Here is a 15,070-nt window from a genome sequence, read left to right on the forward strand (position 1 = left end):
ATTAATTTGATAAAAAAATAAATGAATAAATATCTAAAAAATTTATCAATTTTACGTAATTTTATCTCTAGTAGGTAGAAATCTTTTAGACATTTATTTATTTATATTTTTTTTACCAAATTAATTTTTATTATATGTTTGGATGATGATCATATAATGGGTGGTTGTAAGATTTTAATGTGTAATCGATATATTTAATATATGAAATGTTTTTAATTTTGAAATTTTTGATTTAATGGATTGGTTTAATAATGATATCAAAGGTGTCGCCATGTTTGACTTCTGAAAAAATAGAACTAATTTAATGAAAATAAAAATAACCATCAATTACATGATCATCATCCAAATACATAATAAATATTAATTTGGTAAAAACAATAAATAAATGTCTAAAAAAATTATTAATTTTACATAATTTTATCTTTAGCGGTTAGGAATAATTTTTAAAAATTCAAATATATTTTTTTGACATTTATTTTGGTCAAATTAGTTTATATTTTTTCAAATTGATAATCTTACCCATAAAATTAAGAAATAATATCTTCAATTGCCCTTATTTAGAATAAGATTCAAAATTTAAGATCAAATGTGTCATAATTGAAAAGTCAGGCATCAAAGTAATACAAGTCCCCAAACTATAGGGACTATTAGTGTAATTCGCCCGAAAAATGAATACATCTTTTAATATTTTTACATATTTTTAAAACACACTTTGCATACTTTTCAATATTAATTCATCAAGAAATTGTTAATATTTTAAGGAAAAACTAGACTTGATATCCAGGCCTAAATTATAGTTATTGTAGTAGGAGTAAATATTTTTTTATTTCTATACACCTTGCTACCAAGCTTACTTTGCTCTGAACAGCGTCTTGCTTACTGAAAACACAACAAAGGTGAGCTACTCAGTGGATGGTTTGCCGAAAAACCTCTTCGACGGTCAAGTTAACACACTTGAAAGAGAAGAAGAAATGTAGAGGGAGAGAGTTGTTAGAGTTTGCTTACCCCTTTCTCAGTGTGAGGTCTTGCATCTTATCTAGACTGCTACCTTGCCTTTAAGGTTGTGCGCACACTTTTGTCGTCCTTTGCTGGATGTGTGACTGTATTGTTCTCTCTATTCCTTACATGTGTATGCGTCAATATTGCCAAACAACATTGGTCAAACCGCCAAATGATATTGACGCATACCTTGAGCGGATTTCTCTCCTTACTTCATTGGTTCACGTGGAATGCCCTCACCGAGCAACCGCTTAGCTCGATTTCACTTCTACTACATCTAACCGGGCTAATTTAGGCCAACCATTCTACTATTTCTACAACTCGGCCAGCCGTTTGAACTCTTTGTGCCTAGCCCGATCGAAATCCTCATAGTTCGACAACCATGCAGATTCCTTGGACTAGCACAGTTTTAGGACCTTTAGTTCGGCTCAATGACATAGCCTCGCTTTTGACCTAGCTCGGCCCATTACTAAAGCACGTGCGTAGCCTAAACTATGGCACAACTTCATAGAACAACTTAGTCCTAATCAATGGCCAAGTCCGTGCTTGAAACTCAAATTCAACCTAGCTTGACCCACCATTAATGTCCGTGCAAGTTTAGCTTGGCCTATTCGTTCGGCACAAATTTCCCTCTCAGTTATATAGAGGTACATAAAATTTGAAACTTTTACTTTAAATTTTTACCATAGATTTTAAAAAAAAAAAAATTCTTACCACTATTACTTTATATTATTATTTATTTTATAGAACGGTTATTAGACCAACGATATTGTATGGGTCGGAATGTTAGGTAATTAAGAAACAACATATAGATAAGATAAGTGTTGCTGAGATAAAAATGCTAAGGTGGATGTATGACAAGATTGGAAAAAATAGAGTTATGAATGAGTATATTCGAGAATAGGTAAAAGCAGTATCGATAGAAGATAAGTTGAGAGAAAATAGATTAAAATGATTTGGTTATATACAACAAAGACTAACAAATATAATAGTGAAGAGATGCGATACAATAACGGTAGATGAAAGTGTTAAGAGAATAGACAGACCTAAATTAAAGCGAGCTAATGTAGGAAATAGTGATATGAATCTCCTTAATTTAACTAATGAAATGACCTTGGATAGAATCGAATGGAGAAGAATAATTCATGTAACCAATCTTATTTAATGGAACTTAAGATTTCATTTGGTTTAATTTAATATTATTTCTTTTATTTACTTAAATTACATTTGTGTTTTGTGCGCTAATCCCTTATAATGCATTTCGCCAACACGTGCGCAACCGATAATCACGCAATATGCGAACGCCATTTGAGAAGTTTTCTTATGCATGCGACCATCTCTTGATTTTGGATTTGACCAAATTGAATAAATAAATAAAGTCATCAAACTTAGCCAAGCAATTATTTATTTATTTATTTTTTTGAGTTAACTCCTGAAGGGCTTATAAGATACACTTATTTTATTTACACACACTTTCAAAGTATATAAACAAGGCACAAAATTTTATTGATTTAAATAGTGAGACTTACATTCAAGGGTTAATTGATAAAAAAATTATTTTTATGGGGTCATATTTTATTTAGTCAAAGGTTTAATTGTTTTTGATAATAAGGACACGCGTTAAAAAATCATCGACACTAGAAAATCACTAGAAAAGTCATCGGGAAAGTCACCGGCAGACAATGGCGGCCAACGACGGTGACTAATGGCAGCTAGCGATAGCAGTTGATGGTGGTAATGTGAATAGATAGGTGACATTAAACATATAAATGAATAGATAAGTGATATATGTACAGATGTGCTATATTTGAACAGATATGTCACACATGTACAAATAAGTTACATTTGAACAGATAGGTAACACGTGTCCGTATAAGTTAGACATTTTAATATATAGTTAGACAAATAGGTGATACAAGTGCAAATAAATGGTATTTGAATAGATAGATAAATATATAAATTTTGAACAAATAGGTGTCCTTTTGACCAATTACAATTTAATTTTGGATCTATTAGCCCAATAATTTCAAAAATAGACCTCTAGCATGAGTGCCCAAGTGCATTGGCGTCACCCAAAGTTATATGGATTGCATTTTTTTAGATCAATCACAATCTATATATTATTCACACACTTTGATTCATTTTCTTATAAGACATCATGCTAATTTTGAGTGCTCGAGTGGGCCAATTTCGACCTATTTTAATGAGTCAAATTATTTATTTTGTAATCTATCTGTTATGCTTAATGTCTTTAGTTTGATTTATATTAATTTTTCCGCCAAATTGCTTAAGGCTGAAGCTCTTTTAAATCCAATTGTAGATATTATGTCAGTCATACATTTTTTGGCTCTTTTTTATTTATTTATTTTTAATTTTTTTTTAGCCTTTGTTTGGCAAGCTTCTATAAGTTATTGATGAGACCTTTAACACTATTCTAAAAAATTCCTGATTTATTCCTGAAATTCTAACAATTGATAAGATCATATAAGTCTTATAATATGAGCCCTCAAATCAAACATTAAAACTTTTGGATAGATGCAATAAATCTGAATCACCTCAGTGAGAATATTACCATTGTAAAAAATCAATTTGATCATATATCAATAATCACATAATTAAATTTAGATTATGTAAAATAAAATAAATAGTCTATTATCAAAATCATATTTTTGTTTTATTTTTTCAAAGCACAAATATGATCTGTCATAGTGGTTACAAAATTTTAATTAACCTGATTTTTATAGATGATCTGTTCAATAGACCTTATAATGCGTCCACATGAACCATCTCAACAGCTTATTAAAAAAAAAGTTAGTTATCAAATAGTACTATGCGACATTCTTCATGTGATTCTTCTAATTAATAAAATAATAAGAGATTTTATAAGTAGATCAATAATGATTCACATTTATTAAATAATTGAGTGTCAAGAGTGACAGTAGAGGAGAATGTGTTGTCACAGCATCTCGTTGTGACGGCCTGTTGACGTTTGTCTCGATTTTATTTTGATAATCTGAACTGTTCATATAATAGAATTCATCTAGTATATATCATTCATATAAAAAAAATGAGATTAATCGGACATGTGTAGCCCTATGATCGAACCATTATTATTTGTACAAAAATTATCAAAATTATGTCAACCGTTTATTTTTTTTAAACACAAATGTGGTCTTGTTATAAGTTACAAATATTTAATTGACTTATTTTTTTCATGAATAATTTATTTAACGAATTTTACAATATAAACGATTTAAATTATCGAAATAAATTAGAAAAACTCCCCCTACAAACTCACAGTACGATATTGTCCCTTATAGGCATAGCACCCTCGCAGGTTCCCAAGAGTGACCCACCTAAGTATAATGAGCAGATTTTTTAAGTTAATTGCATCACATGGTATTTCACACCTCATCTAATAATTTTTGGAGAAATTTCAATACAGTGGGACAAACAAAAACAATTACAAAAACATGTGAGGGTGTAAGTGATTTTGTGATAAGGTGTAAGTAAAAGATTGTGGAGGTAGGAGTGTGACTTGCACTCCATATTTGTGTGAAAAAAAAAAAAAAATTATCCCATTAAAATGTAATCCCCCATAGTTTTTCAGCACAAACCAACAAACTGAAACAAGAGGGGCCATAAAAAAGCCCAACCAAATAAGTACAAAGTTGTCAAATAATTTGTTAGTCATGTTTGGGCCCAATGATACTGGCTCATTCATCTCTACTTGCACCCATAAGCCTCCTTCCAATGATAATTTGTAAGATCACTTAAGGCTGGGTGGGCCGAGCGGCCCAAGTTTAGAAAATAACTTTGCTCATTGTCAAACCCAAGACCCAATAGTAGGTCCACTAATCCAATGAACCATGGAGCCTTACTTATGCAAGCCCAATCAGTTGTGAATCTTTGATTTCTTTTCACATATTTCCTAACTTATGCACTACCGTTGTGTTTAATTGAAAGATTTGAGAAGAAATTTGAAAAGAAAAATAGAAAAAGTAATTAAAATGAGAATAAAATATATTTATATTTTATCTAATTTCACACACATTTTTCTTTTTCTTTTTCAATTCTAAATCTCTTCTTAAATTTTCCAACCAAACATAGTATAAATGTGTACAATCCGTTTTTATTACAAACTTGTTTTGTAACTTTAACCAAGTGGCAGACCTAACACGATTGACAACCTTCTTTATTTATATAAGAGATTATATTGATAAGAGACTTGACCTTTCTTTCTCTCTCGTTCAATAATGAAAAAAAAATTGTAAGCCTACTATGTTGCATGGGCAGCCACATATAAGATGAAAGTGTGGTAAAATATTTTCAATGATATCTTGAAAAAAACGTTGAGAAAAAGAAAGGAAAAAAGAAAAGATACATGTATCAAAAAAAAAAAAAAACTCTAATGACCACCCACTCTTTATATCAAAATAATTTGCTGTTAGTATTGAGTGAGCATAGGTTAACAACATTGTCGATTATTATTATTATTATTATTTTTTTTTAATTTTTTTTGAACGTGAAAGGAAATTAGATTAACTAGAATCAGCAAAGTTTACATCATTGAGAAGCAAAGAAATTAAAGCTAGAGGAGGGCAAGACACCCAGCTAGCAGAAAGAGAATTATTAGCATGTTCAATGGCCACCCAATATGCTGCTAGCCCAAAGAAATTTCCACCGTCTTGAGTTAGCTAAATGTCGAATGTCCGAAATGATAGCCATAATCTCCCATGGAGGAACCTTTTCAGAAACACAAAGCTTGATGACCACCTGGCTATCACTCTCTATCTCAACCGAAGATAGATTGTAAGACGGGCCATGTGAAGGGAGAGAGCTTCGACTTGCAAGGTAGACATGGCAGCAAAAGAGGCTGCAAGACCATCCACCATTCGACCTTCCGAGTCTCGCAGAATAGCAGCACCAGAAGGTTTTGCTTTAGACGTGCTGAAAGTAGCATCACAATTGATCTTATACCCACTTGCCCCAGCAGGTTTCCAATCACCTTCTTCCACGGGTTGAAGGTTATTCTCTTCCCATATCAAGCCCTCCCCATTGTCAAAATCATGGACCTCAGTCCAAACATGGGAAATCTTTCGCAAAGTTTCCGAAGGACTGACTAGAATCAAGTTGAAAATGAACTCATTTTGTGCTTCCAAATATATCACCCTATAATAGCTACTTTACTCAGAACTTCCCTGCCGAATTCCTCACCAGTTGACAAATCCATCCACCGTAACCCTCCGAAATTAAATACAATAACCCGTCCACAACGTTAACAAATAATAACAAATGATAAAGTAGTTATCTTTTATTAGTTTTCAATTAAGTTTACAAAAGAGTAACATATACAGATATACATTTAAAAGCCTATCATTGAATTTATAGCATATGTTATACGATAGAATGAACCTTGCGCAAAAGAAATGCCTTAAAGGCTTATAGTTTTTCCAAGACAGTTCTTGGCTACAACAAAATGAATGAAAAATCTAATATAGTTAAAACCCTAGGCTTGTACAAATAGATACACAAAATGAAGCTCTTGCTTCCAAGTCCTCCCAAGCTATTGCCTTGGCGGAGTTATATTATCAACACTTGAAAATGGTTATCCCACGTAGGGTGAGTCAAAATCTAATAAAAATAATCCAACACAGTATATGAATCTTAACAAAGATATAAGGGTAAAATGCACATGCAATGTTAGTAACAAAACATTTTACATCTCTTTCAAATCATGCAATGACAGGTTTATATCACAGTTCATAAAATCATACCCTTTACAATAGAAAAATAGGGGGAAATCTCAACCAGTACAACCTTTCACGGATATTTCGTTTGTGAGAAACCGTCAAACGGCACCCATGTAAACATAGTTTTTACAAGCACTACTATTGCCATTTTACGAATATTTCGTCAGCGGGAACTGACACCCATGTATATCGCGTTTTTCGAGACTTTCACCCTAGACACACAGGCCAACCTAATTTGGTGATACACACATATTTCCAACGTTCACCCTTTTTTCTCAAAATTATATACATTTTCAATATATTAAATAAGCAAAATGTTCAATGCACATGGATGAGAAATTAGTTTTATTTCACCTAATTCTTATGCAATTTCTACAACTCTCATAGTTATCCTCTACTAATAACCCAACATAAATATCTCTAAATAAATAGATAATTTCAATAAAGATAAACTTTCCAAATTCCAAGATGTGAGAGATAATACATATCTAACTCTACTATCCTCATCCACAATAACTCAATTTCACAATTTCAAGATCAATTCCATTTATCACACTACAAAATCAACATTTGAGATTTCTAGGACAAAAACTCTCTTTCTTTTATAAGCCATTTTCCAAAGTAAAACCTATCATTTCAACATATCTCAAAAGTAAATATCCATCTACAACCATTCCCAATAATCTATTTGAAAACCCCTCTCTTTGATTTCAAACCAATACCCAAGATTTGCTAAAAAATCCACTTTTTCACAATGATGTTTCATAAAAACAAATAACTAAGTTAAAACTCATAAAAGAGTGCGGAGACTCCTTACCTCAAGCTCAAAAAGGTTTGAAGAGAAGAACTTGGAAAAACCCAATGCCAACGAAGTCACGAACTACTCGGATCAAAAGGAATCTCTTGCACCAATTTACAACCTATTTCAAAGGACTAAGATGAGATGGTATCTCTAAGTGAGTAGATCTGAAGATCTAAGTGAGAAAAAATGAGTTTTGAGAGAAAAAGAGAGTCATAGGTGAGAGGAAAAAGTGAAACAACTAATGAGAGAGAAGTGTCTTTTAGGTCTATTTATAGTGGCTAGGTATTAACAGAATAATAACTCCAAGGTCAAATGAAAAGAGCAAGTCAAAAAATTTCCAAAAGTAGGGCCCAAGCCGAATAAAATCTATAAAAAGAGTCACATGGGTCGACCTTTATGTCGGTGGTGTCGACCTTTCAGGAAGAATTGACAAACAGACAATGCTGGCAGCAGACAAGGTGCTGACCCTTGAAAAAGAGGTGTTGACACTAAATTTCAACAACTAAACCCAGATTCTACAGTAAACAAGGGTCGACCCTTCCCAGACTAGTGTCGACTCTTGAGGCCAACAACAAAAAACAAGTGTCTACACCACCAAGGCTGGTGTCGACCCTAAATTTCAGTGGCCATTCCAAGAATATAGTAGTAAGATGGTGTCAACACCTCCAAGGTTGATGTCAACCCTAAGAGCAGAACAAGAGAAAGAAAAGGAAGCAGTGTTGACACCAATAAGGATGGTGTTGACCCTTGAAGCCAAAACCAAACATAATAGGAAGAAAAACAACCATTACGGACATGGTTTCCCGGATTCAAAAGCAATAAATGGGTCGAGTCTAAGCCCGGATCGCTATAACCTCCCCTTTTAAGGAATTTTGTCCCCGAAATTTTAAATTAATAACAAAATTATATTTGAACCAATTATAACAATGACAGTAATTCATTTTCATCACTATGACCCATGTATCGGTCATTCATTCTCACCACCGTGTTAAACACGTTCTCATCACTAAATATACAATTCACATTTCTAAAACATATACAATGTTTATGTTACATTAACATGACAAGATTTTTAATACAAGTTCAAACATTCACAAATAGGTCCATATATTTCTCACAGACTTCCGCCTCACACTCCCAAGTTGTTTCCTTAATCCCATGGTGTCCCAACAACACCTTAACTAATAAAAACGTCCTACTTCACAAGACTCGACCCCAAGTATCTAAAACCCGAACCGGTCTCTGCCCAAAGTTTAGGAAAATACCAGAACACAATGGTGAGTAACACTAAAAGAATAACAACCAACAACAGCTTAGACTTCAAGATGTTCACTACGCTTCGATTACTTACAATACCTAAACTATCATCGAGTGCTTAACACTCAAACACAGAAAATAAGGAAACCATTCGCACATAAGGCTTTCGGCCAACGCTTGTAAAATGAGAACGCAAAATAAAAACTCAGTTGAACAGACAACACTACGGTGCATTAACCCCTGATAGAGTCTAAGCTCCCAAAAAAAACTACCTAACATGTAACGAGCAACTCCCGCTAGATTGCATGACACTCCACAATACAAGTAAAATACAACCTATTCATATTTAAGAAAATTCCTCTTATTCATTTTCCTGAAATCCCATATTTCTCATGAGGTGCTTAATCTTGCACTACTCACAATCAAAATATCTTTTTCGACTTCTTCTAATAAAACTCAAAGATTTCAAAACTGTGCCATTTTTTGAAAACCAAAAGTGTTATTTAAATTTTAAAACTCCCTTTATACTCATGATTTGTTAAATTGAACTTTTTATTAAACCCAGAACTTTCATTTCAAACCAAAATTGATTTAGTTTAAAAAGGCCACATAAGGCTACAATGCTAAAAGAATAAATAAATAAATAAATAAATATTTCCCTCAAAATCATTCCTTAACGTTCCTCTTATGAACCACAACACGATCACCCAACAAAACCCATCACATCCTAGTGACGCCACGACATCAATATAAACTTCCATGGTAATAACCTCCTATAGATTTCCAAAGTGCCAACAACACAAAATAGCATAAGTGAAGAAATTCCACAACCATCAATTACGTAATGACGCAAAAGCGCTCAAAGGCCAAAGTTCCCAATCGTAACCCTAAACCGATTACCACTAACTTAAAACAACTCACCACTCGTCCAAACAAATCTTATATGCCACACCTAGATACTGTTTAGTTACATAATCCTCACGTTCAACTCCTATCGATTTCTAGGTTGACTATATGACAAAAACACAACACCCATACCCTCGGATTAGCTCACATATACTCCCACGACAACTAAACTCTTTACGCTACACATACTAGGATCGATAAGGTCAAAAACAACCTTGACATAGCTCACTTATCACTCTACACAGTCCCACTACATCATATTTCACTACTCCAGAAAGTTGCAAGCCCCGACCGCATGAATCATACACCGGTGATAACACTCTAACAGTTCGATCCCCTAGAAAATAAAATGATCAATAGTGGTACGATATGAAGACAACCAATTTATATCCAACATCAAAACTCAATGTGTCTAACAATGCAAAAGCAAAAAGAAGTCAGCGAACAACAACCTCTATCTCACAACCTTGACACCCCTGGTCCAAAGTAACTTCACCGCTAACCGGTGACTTTAACTTGAGTAAATTGAGCCGCTTCTAAGCCCAATGCTGATACATATGCAGATGTAATAAAGAATGCGATGAACTAGTATTAATTAACACATTGGCAATGGAATTGCATAACAAGAAAATTACCTCTCACAACTAAAGATACTGGCAATAAATCTGGCGTGATAATAGCATACACACGCTCTGTGAGTCCTTGTTCTACTTGTTCACCTCTCGAAGCATAAGCCTGGTGTATTGATTAAGTCGAGGAGACTCCCCGATTGGTCCTCGAGGCTTGTACTAACTGCATAGGCTGATGGCTCTACGTCTGTCTCGAACCAGACGCATCAGGTGTGCCATCCAATTGAGGGCAAAACCTCCTCAAGTGCCCCATCTGCCCACACTAATAACAGGTAAGCGGTTGACCTTCCTTCTGAATCTGGCTCTATGGACGAGCTGAAGACAGTGCAGATTGTTGCCCTCCTCCTCTCTGTGAACAGCCTAGAGACTTGTGGCCCAACTGGCCACACTTGAAACAAGTGAAATCTCCTTGATTACCTCTCCTAGAACCCGAACTTGGTACAGAAAGATGGATCTAGATTGCGCTCTCTGGAACTGCTATGGAGTTGAACCCCTCTGTCTCTTATTGTCCCTAGTATCCCCCTGAACATCCTAGGACCTCTGTTTGGAACCCCTCATCTTCTCCTCCTCGGTCTGAATCACGGTCTCTAAGTGAGCCACCGCCTCCATAAGGTGTTCGTAATCCTTAATCATAGACACAACCACCTTAAAAAGGAGTCCGGTCCTCAGCCTCTTCTCAAACTCCAAGCAACGGCGTTCCTCCATCGCTACTAACTTCGATGCAAATCTCGACAAACTAGTGAAAGTAGCCTCGAACTCGGCCATTGGTGTGTTAAGCTGCTTGAGCTTTAAGAATTGCTCTCTCAACTTCTCCCTAACAGTGGGAGGTAAAAACTTGTCTTAGAATGTGTTGACAAAAGCCTCTCATGTCACTCCAATGCGCCTACGCACATACTTCCACCATTAACCAGCATCTCCCTTCAACTAGAAGGATGCCAGGGTCACTCTCAGTCTATTGTCCTCGATGCCAAGCATCTCAAACATCTTCACTATCTGCTCTAGCCACTCATCCACCTTCAATGGCTTATTAGGATCACCCAAAAACTAATTTGGATTTGACCGGAAAAACTTTCGCTTCAAAAAAGACAGCCCTGTCTCAGCAAGATGGGCCTGGACTGATTCTCAACTTTGAGAATGTCCATGGATTCCCGTAATACTCGGGCCATCTCGTAGGCTAAGGCACCCATGGCCTGCTGACCTGTCAGCTCGACCACATTGGCCTGACCAACTTCCTCTTCTTGTGCCAAAATATCTTCCGATATCGGCACCTCCTGCCATCTAGGCCTACCACGCCTATGACCGTGACCACATCCTGACATCCTAATGAAGGTAATAAAAGAGATTAGCACATTTACGAATGCGCCGAAGCTAACTCACTCGTGTCCTAATGCGGTAGACAACAATAATTCACTCCACATAAGCATATAAACATATACGAATTTCTTTCCTAGATAATAGTTGTCCCGCGGCATTGCCAGAGTTTCAATTAGAAACAGAAGTGATCAAGTGCTCTTCTAATAGGACTTCTAGGAACCCGTAGACCCAATCAATATCTTAGGAATTAAATCCCTGTAGACACCCCAATTTTGACCGGCCCTAAGACTTGGGCGCTTTTTTTTGATTACCTGATGATGACAATTAGAATGTGTTTCTCACAGAATCCTCAGTAAGAGAGATGAAATTTGAACTTTAATCCCAACTTTTACCATTATGGCCAAATTGTTTTAAAATACTGAATATTTCATTAGTTTAACATTTTTGTAATTTTGCATAATTTTATGTGTTTGTTCATATTTTTGGTACTTTTATATAAATTAGTATAAATTATATATTTTATATATAAAAAATAAAATAATAAAAAAAGTTATATTATTATATTATATGTTTAGGATTTTGGTATAAATTATATATTTTATATATTATATTATATATATTATAAAAAAATAATAATAAAAAATCGTTTGATGTCGGTTAGCCCTCGGTTGTCGACATCAAATATCAGGCATATATATATATATTTATATTATTATTATTATCTTTATATTATTATTATATTATATGCATATAAATGAGGCATATATTATTATATTATATTTTGCTTATATAAAGACAAAGAGGGAGAGGCTCAGCGGAGCGCAAAACAATTTGATTCAAGAGAGAGTTAGAGAGAAAAGAGAAAACATTAAACATTTCAATCTTAAGCCAAAATACTTTCAAGCTTACATAACTACTAAAATTCCTCATTTCCATACACTAAAATCACTCCAAAAATTTTGATATAGTCAAAGATCAATTGCCTAGTGATTGAAAGTGAGAAAAACTAGAGAGTTAGCCACTTTCCATACCGTAAACTCCATAATTTTGAATTGAGGATTTGAGAACACACTTCCTACCCGTGAGGGTGATCAAGAGGGAGTTTGTGAACTAAGGAGTTCATCCTTTCCTTGGAAGGTGAATTTCACAAACCTTTTATTTTCCTGCATTTCTTACTTATTTAGCTCTTTTGCTTTGATTTATTGTTATATTGTATATTGTTGTAATCTAATTGAAAGTGATGAATTGATGTCCCATATATGTTTTTTTTAGTATGAGAAAGAGATCTTCCATGCTAAATGGTTTAATCTCTTCGGAGGTTCATTACCAGGGCATTACATCTCTCTCATGCCAAGAATAACTCTTTGTTTGACATTTCTTTCCATTTAGAGGACTTAAACTCACCATTGGACTTAATGAATTAAAGAACGGATGGTAATTTAAAATTGAGTAACTAAAATTGAGGCTAAAATGGTGCAAGATAATAATTTTGTTGTGTTCAATCGGACGTTAATTGAACACATGGAAACTTGAGGCAGTTTGTACTCATTAGTGATGAAATGATTCAAGTTTCCAAGGTTACCACTTCCTTTGATCAATTCATAAAAGGGAAAAGGTTAGAGTCATATTTTGTTGCATTTATTGAACTTGCACACTTTGATTCACAAGCCATCATGCAATGAAATTGCTTGAGTTAGTGATTTGTGGCTTAAGTTTACTTCTCCTTTGATTCGTTCATGAAAAGGAGGGGTGAGTTGTGTAGACAACCCTAGAGAATACCCTGTGCATGCTCTGTTTGTCCTCTATTGCAATAAGGTGAACTGGGCAGCAGTGGCCGGCAAGCCACTTTCCATGGCCCGCAGTGGCCGACAGACCACCTTTGATGGCCGACATCCCTCACCAGTGGCCGACCGGCCACTAATGCAAAATTCAGCAGTGTGTTCCTTTGGCGGAGTAGAGCCATTCTGGAAGTAGGCAACAGTGTATGTGTTCTATTGTGTAATAGAGGCTCTCTAGAAGCAAAACAGTAGCTTTTCAAGTGGAAATCAAGCATGCGCATGAACATTTCTCGCTTCCCAATGTGGAGTAATTAGTTGTTTAGCTTACTTACTTCTTTTAATTATACATGTGTTGTAATTATTTAATTAGCTAAAGTAGTTAATTAGTTATGAGTTAATTTATTTCATTTGGTTTGTAATAGTTAATTAATCAGCTGAGCTTATATAGTTAGCTAGTTAGTTTATTCATTCGGACTCTCCTTTGTGAGAGCATAATGTTGTAATAATGTGTATATTTTCCAACCCCACGTCTTTCTCTCTTTTATTTAATTGCTTATAATGGTTAGTATAAGGACATCACATTTAAATTAACATTCTTCATGTTTGCATCCACTTGTATTGCATGCACCGAGGCTCGGTTCATCATTTCAACTGCATTGTTAGTTTAATGCTTATTTGAATACGTGTTTAAACCACATGCTATCAATTGATTCATATGCCATGTTAAGTAGCTGAGCCTTTTTTAGATTGCATATCGCATGTGTTGCATTAGTCATATTGCATAGTTAGGAATCATATATTTTTTCTAACTCTCTTATATCTTTTTGGCTTGGAGTATGAGGTGAGCCTTTACTTGCTTTAGCATATTGCATGAGTGTGATTGTTGCCATGTCTAGTATGCTTACCATGAGGCTAAGTGTTTAATTGATATACTTGCTTGTATGCCTATGGATGAAGGCTAATTGCTTGAATTGGAATAATTTGAGCCATGCACATTTAAGCCCACTTTTCAAGTGGCAAATTCAAACTCTTTTCAGAAAATAAACATGACTCAAGTGTTCCAATTTTTGCAAGTTAGTCTATACTTGTATGTGCACATCACATAGTAATGCTAGATTAATAACCGGAACAAGAACATATAATGCAAAGTAAGATTCATATCATGATTAGTAGAGGCCGATCTTTGATCGGGCGAGCGAGGGTGCTCAATTCATAACCTTCCTCTCTCGTACCTAAGTTCTCGAGCTAGACAATCATGGTAATGACGGACACATGGCCTTTGGCACGAGTCATGGGTTTCCTAAATTTTTCCAAAATAAAACATTTAGGTGGCGACTCTGTATCTGGCAAAGGAGTCCATTTTTGACAATTTGATTCAAAATCGATTTTCCAAAAGATTCGCCGAATATGGACTCTTTGGTGTTTATCTATTTTGCATTGCACTTGTGGAATCAGATTCAGAACCGTGGGAGTCTGATACTGTAGGGCTTATTTTAACTTCTAAAAGGGGGTGCAAAAAAGTCGAGTTACAATCCCATACCCATATAACCACATAAACATAGTATCACTTAGTGTACCATACATATAAATGTCTCTATCAAGCGAGACAAACTCATTGTGGTAAGAACTACT

The sequence above is a fragment of the Camellia sinensis genome, chromosome 13 (genome assembly GCF_055761805.1).
Source record: "Camellia sinensis isolate YWXY chromosome 13, ASM5576180v1, whole genome shotgun sequence".
NCBI classification, from domain to species: domain Eukaryota; kingdom Viridiplantae; phylum Streptophyta; class Magnoliopsida; order Ericales; family Theaceae; genus Camellia; species Camellia sinensis.